The 6000-nt window shown below is 40.2% G+C and overlaps 2 protein-coding genes across 2 annotated transcripts in view; one reads left to right on the top strand and one right to left on the bottom strand.

The window, feature by feature from the left end:
* aven (apoptosis and caspase activation inhibitor) overlaps nt 1-6000 on the top strand; it is a 59276-nt gene that overhangs the window by 7446 nt on the left and 45830 nt on the right. The gene's annotated exons all lie outside the window — the stretch shown is intronic.
* chrm5b (cholinergic receptor, muscarinic 5b) overlaps nt 1-6000 on the bottom strand; it is a 34115-nt gene that overhangs the window by 16053 nt on the left and 12062 nt on the right. The window lies entirely within an intron of this gene.

The following is a 6000-nucleotide window of genomic DNA, read 5'->3' as shown; positions in this document are numbered from 1 at the left end:
GCTTTGAAAACTCTCTCGGTGTACCGTCTTTCTTTGTAAATATTTGTAACCATGTATAATATGTATTTGCAACTGTATATTTTTGTAATGTATTTATTTTAGAAACTTATTCTGGTATGTTCTGTACGAGCAAATGAGAAAAAAGGGGCGGGGCAAACACGGGCTGACGGGAAGTGGAGTAAAGGTGAGACGTGTTTGTGGACGCGGCTGAACATTGTGGATATATATTTTTCCCACCCTTACCTTTGGAAATATACACTTTTTTTCTTGGATTACTTTCAACGGGCACCTGGACTCTGCAGGTCTGCATTAAATGTTAAGTACCGGTATCATTTTCCGTTCATTTTGCCGGCTGTGTTTTTTGGACCGTATCGGGTATGGGTTAATTTCGTGTTTGTATTATCAATGTGGGCGCATGCGGCTAATATACAGGTGCGGCTTGTGTATGTACAAAATCGGTTTTCCTCCCAAAATGTGGTGGGTGCGGCTTATAATCAGGTGCGCTCTATAGTCCGGAATTTACGGTATTTTTTTGTTGAAAATGGCCGATAATGTTGTCATCTCCATCTAGGTGAGGGTCATGTCGAATGTTAAATTTCTAATCCTACTAGTATTTAAATAAATGCATGTTCATATGACAGTTCATGTCATTTTGCTTATTATTTGAGCCAATATTGTTTTGTATACTACTAGGAAGTACTAAATAACACAAACTTTCCCTTTAAAGTTTGCATCGCAGTAGTTATTTAATTAAAAACAGAAACATTTGTAGTGCTTGAAATCTTGCTGTGTTCATCATAATTATGAACTAACTCAAGGGAGTAGGAGTTGAAGTATTCATTGATCATGACATTTCCAAGCAAAAAGTATTGGTATTGGTTCAGTTCCCTGCCCAGCCAGAAAGTTGCCTGCCCCATTTTTCACAACTTAAAACACAATAAGACGACTACCGTAAAATCCGGACTATAGAGCGCACCTGATTATAAGCCGCACGCACCACATTTTGCGGACATTACTGGTTTTGTCCTTACACAAGCCGCACCTGTATATAAGCCGCATGCGTCAACATTTAAACATGTAACACAGTCACAAGTTTATCCCAAACCTGACTTTAGGTGCCGCGATTGTAACTGCAAATATACTACACATTCCATCCACCACAATTGGCAACATGAACGGAAAATTATACCGGTAGTTAGAATTTAATGCAAACCTTTAAAGTCCAGGTCCCATTGAAAGTAATCCAACAAAAAAAATGTATATTTCCAAAGTTATGGGTGGGAAAATATATATCCACTATTGTCCGCTGCAACAACAAAGAGATTTAACTCGGCTTTACCCCACTTCCCGTCAGCCCGCGTTTGCTCCGCCCCTTCTTTCTCATTTGCTCGTGCAAAACATGTCAGAATAAGTTTCTAAAATAAATACATTACAAAAATATACAGTTGCAAATACATATTATACATGGTTACACATATTTACAAAGAAAGATGGTACACCGAGAGAGTTTTCAAAGCTTTAATAATAATAATATAACTTGCATCCCAAACCGTGTCTGTGAAAGGTACCACCACGCTACACCTAACACGCTCGCTACACACAAAGCGTAGCTGTTAAAAAAAGCCGTACCGCAATTGCGAAATTCACGGTAAACCGTCCTCGTCTTTCTCCTCATAACTGTCGCCATCAAGGGCGTCTTCCTCATAATCTGAACGAACCTCTGTCCTGTCATACGGACAATTCCAACATAAACTAAGAGGATGCAGTCTACCTCGGCGCACAATTCCACCCGTCTAAATCTTACCTTTTTGTACTCGAGTGCCGCTGGTGGCCGTTAGAAAAATGACATAAATTGGCCGCTTCACTGAATAAGCCGCAGGGCTGAACGTTTGGGAAAAAAAGTAGCGGCTTATAGTCCGGAATTTACGGTAATCGCACAAAAACCATTGATGCAAAGTATTAAGGATTGCTAATCAGAATATATAACAGTACAATACTTTAATATTAAGTTTGTTATAAATCTACTTGCATGTGTATGACATTGCCGTTTTCCATCTGCCATCAGTATGTACCTGTATTTAGTCATCTTAATTCATGCAAAGTTTGCGTTGCCTCGTCTGCTACAAGCCACGTGAACTCCTCTTTCCACGATGCTTTTAATGTACATTTACGTTTTGTAGCGTCATGAATGTTGTTAGCCACTTTTGAATATTTCTTCTGGGGCTGAGGTTGAGTCTTGATTCCTAACCATTTATCCATTTTCTCTTGTCTACTTTGGAAAATGATTTGCAAATGCACGACCTTATAACGCTCGGGAAAGTCCGGAAGCACGGAGTTAGGTTGACTCCGTTCTAACATTCATTTCTGGTACCGTGACTAAACGTTTTTGTATGTCAACTGTATCGCTGGAGGTCAAGTGGTTAGGATCCACGCTTTCAACCCCCTCTAGACTTGAGTTTGATTCCTATATCATCCAATGCTTTGCGATTGTGGTCAGAGATATTTTTCCCACTGATCAATCATTGCTCAAGTATGGTAGTAAAACTGTAAAACCTCGTGTATTATGCGCTCAAAAATGTGCGTTATAGACGAATGAACACAGCAACGCTAACAACGTGGAGCCGGGTTTGTGCATTTTTATTTTTCTCTTGCGCCACTTTCATAGTTTGGAATATGTTATAAAAGCTTCAAACTCGTTTTCTGCTGAAGGGCAACTGGCGCGGCTCAGCATCTCTTGACTTTTTTTAAATTCCGGCATTGTCAGATTAGTCATGCTGCAGAACAAGAGGCCGATGCTCTCTGGAGTAGACTTAATTGTACGTGGGTGGCATTGTTTTTCAAACCAATTAAGGTAGCACTGAAATCAGGAATCCCTTTGTTGCTTGGCAATAATACTGTATGCCACACAAATGAACCATTGGTTCTGACATTGAAGTTGTAGAAATGGACGTAAGATGTAGGTTTTTTTTTCTTCCACGAAGCAGAAAGTCCATGTTGCCAAGCCCACTAGCTTCCTTGGTATTTTTGACTCAGGTATTCAGCTCAAAGCAATCTTTTTGCAAACATTGCTATTAAAGATTTAAATTACCTTGGATACAGTGAAACAAATAAGTATATGAACACCCTGCTATTCTGCTTTTTCTGCCACTTAGAAATCATGGAGGGGTCTGAAATTTTCATCGTAGATGCATGTCCACTGTGAGAGAGATAAACTAAAAAGAAAAATCCAGAAATCACAATGCACGATTTTTTTGAACGATTTATTTGTGTAACCACAAATAAGTATTTGAACACCTATGTATTATCTAGAGTTCTGACCCTGAAAGACCTGTTAGACTGTGTTAGTCCATGTATCATCCTGAATCAGATGCACCTGTTTGAGGTGGTTAGCTGCATGGGGCGGCAGTGGCTCAGGAGGTAGAGAGCTCGTCTTGGGATCAAGAGATTGCAGGTTCGATTCCCGGCATGTCGAAGTGTCCTTGGGTAAGACACTGAACCCCTAATATCCCCAATAAGCAGGTTAGCGCCTTACATGGCTGCACGGCCGCTATTGGGAAATATGAAGCTCACGGTAAAGTTCTTTGGGAAGTCTTGACTTGAAAAGCGCTATATTAGATCATTTCATTTCATTAAAGACAACTGTCCACCCCATACAATCATTTAGACTTGAACTTGTAACATGGCGAAGACTAAAAAGCTGTCCAAAGACACCAGAGACAAAGTTGTACACCTCCACAAGGCTGGAAAGGGCTACGGAGCAATTGCTGAGCAGCTTAGTGAAAAAAGGTCCACTGTTGGAGCAATCATTAGAAAATGGAAGAAGCTAAACAGGACAGTCAATCTCAATCGGAGTGGAGCCCCATGCAAGATATCACCTCGTGGGGTCTCGATGATTCTAAGAAAGGTGAGGGATCAGCCCAAAACTACACGACAGGAGTTGGTCAATGACCACAAAAGAGCTGGGACCACCGTTTCCAAAGTCATGCATGTCACGAAAGCTTCCCCTGTTTAAACCAGCATATGTCAAGGCCCATCTTAAGTTTGCATATGACCATTTGGATAATACAAAGGAGTCATGGGAGAAAGTTTTGTGGTCAGATGAGACCAAAATAGAACTTTTTGGTCATAATTCCACTAAGTGTGTTTGGAGGAAGAAGAATGAAGAGTACAATCCAAAGAACACCATCCCTAAATTGAAGCATGGGGGTGGTAGCATCATGCTTTGGGGGTGTTTTTCTGCACATAGGACAGGAAGAGTGCACTGCATTAGAGAAAGGATGACTGGGGCCGTGTATTGTGAGATTTTAGGGAACAACCTCCTTCCCTCAGTCAGAGCATTGAAGATGGGTCGTGGCTGGGTCTTTCAACACGACAATGTGTCTGTGGATGTCGTTGTGATTGTAGACCTACTTTATTCTCGTGTTTTCTTTGGATAGCTGTCGTCGCAAAGAATTTGCTTTTTTTCACTCGTGATGTTTGTCTAAAAAGTTCTATAATCACCCTTTTTATAGCCACTTATTGCAGCTTTTGGTAAGAATTAATTTAGAAACTCCTCCGCCACCTCTCTCTGAGGGTTATGTTTTTCGACTGCATGGATTTTTTTTTGTCGCCTCACGAATGACAAATACTGAACACCAGGTACTTCTGCAAAAACAACACGCTTTTTATCGTTTCGCCGTGATTCAGTAGGCTTTCATCAGCTCGGAGCGATGCGACACACAAAGGAACAATGTAAATCTTTTGCTTCCCTTCCCCGAGGTCGCAGCTATTATCAACAAAACAACCATGACGATACTGCGAATTGAAGTATTTCAATGCCTTATAGATTTTTTTGCAGAAATGTTGCTATTGTCTTAAGAAATGAACTAGAGCAGGGGTCAGCAACTTTTTCGGTGCAGAGTGCCACTCTCAAATTTCCTTGTAAATCAGTGTGCCACACCAAGATTAATGACTCCCACAACATTTTTTTAATATCCAACAGAGCTGCCATTTTACACTAGTACAAATATACAACATGGATAGACATTTTAATCGTATGAAATGAAATGAAATGAAATGATATGCATTTATATAGCGCTTTTCAAGACGAGACTTCCCAAAGCGCTTTACATTGTACTTCACATTTCCCAATAGCGGCCGTGCAGCCATGTAAGGCGCTAACCTGCTTATTAGCGGTATTAGGGGTTCAGTGTCTTACTCAAGGACACTTTGACATGTAACACGGAGGAGCCGGGATACGAACTGAGACCTCTTGATCCCAAGACGAGCGCTCTACCTCCTGAGCCACTGCCGCCCCGTATAACTTTAGCCTTTTTGAACCAAGGTACACTTTTATTTATAAAAAAGTTCCGTCGAAAATGAAGTTAAGTCAAATATTTTACTGTACTACCTCATAAGCAGATAATTACTATATAAAAAGAAGAAAATAATACTTAAAATAAAAAAGAATGATGTGCTTTATGTTTTTATTTTTTACAGTGCAATCTTAAACCGCTTTGTTAAACAAATTAAGTTATTAAATGTATTGTGCTACCTCAAGAGCGGATAATTAGCACACAAAAAGTATATAAAAATCTACTGCCACCTACTGATATGGATGAGTATTACAGTTCCTCGTCTGAAGAGTGCAAAAATACTGAATAATGGCCTGATTTTTGGGGAAAAATAAAATTCCAGCGGCACACTAGACAAGGTCTCACGGCACACTATTGTGCCCCGGCACACTGGTTGAAAAACACTGTTATAACTGACCTATTTATCTTCCACTATTCTTGTTCATCAATTACCGTAAATTCCGGACTATAAGCCACTACTTTTTTCCCAAGCGTTCAACCCTGCGGCTTATTCAGTGATGCGGCCAATTTATGTAATTTTTCTAACAGACGGTAGCGTGTTTAGGAATAAGGGAGCGTGGGATGACGTCTATATAAAAACGTTTCTTTCTGATACTGAGGAAGATGACTTTGATGGCGTCAGTTACAAAGAGAAAGATGAAGATGG

Source organism: Urocampus carinirostris, chromosome 20, assembly GCF_059441175.1.
Source record: "Urocampus carinirostris isolate Australia breed hairy pipefish chromosome 20, RoL_Ucar_1.0, whole genome shotgun sequence".
NCBI classification, from domain to species: domain Eukaryota; kingdom Metazoa; phylum Chordata; class Actinopteri; order Syngnathiformes; family Syngnathidae; genus Urocampus; species Urocampus carinirostris.
The sequence above is the reverse complement of the archived record's forward strand: the minus strand, read 5'-3'. Positions and strand labels throughout refer to the sequence as shown.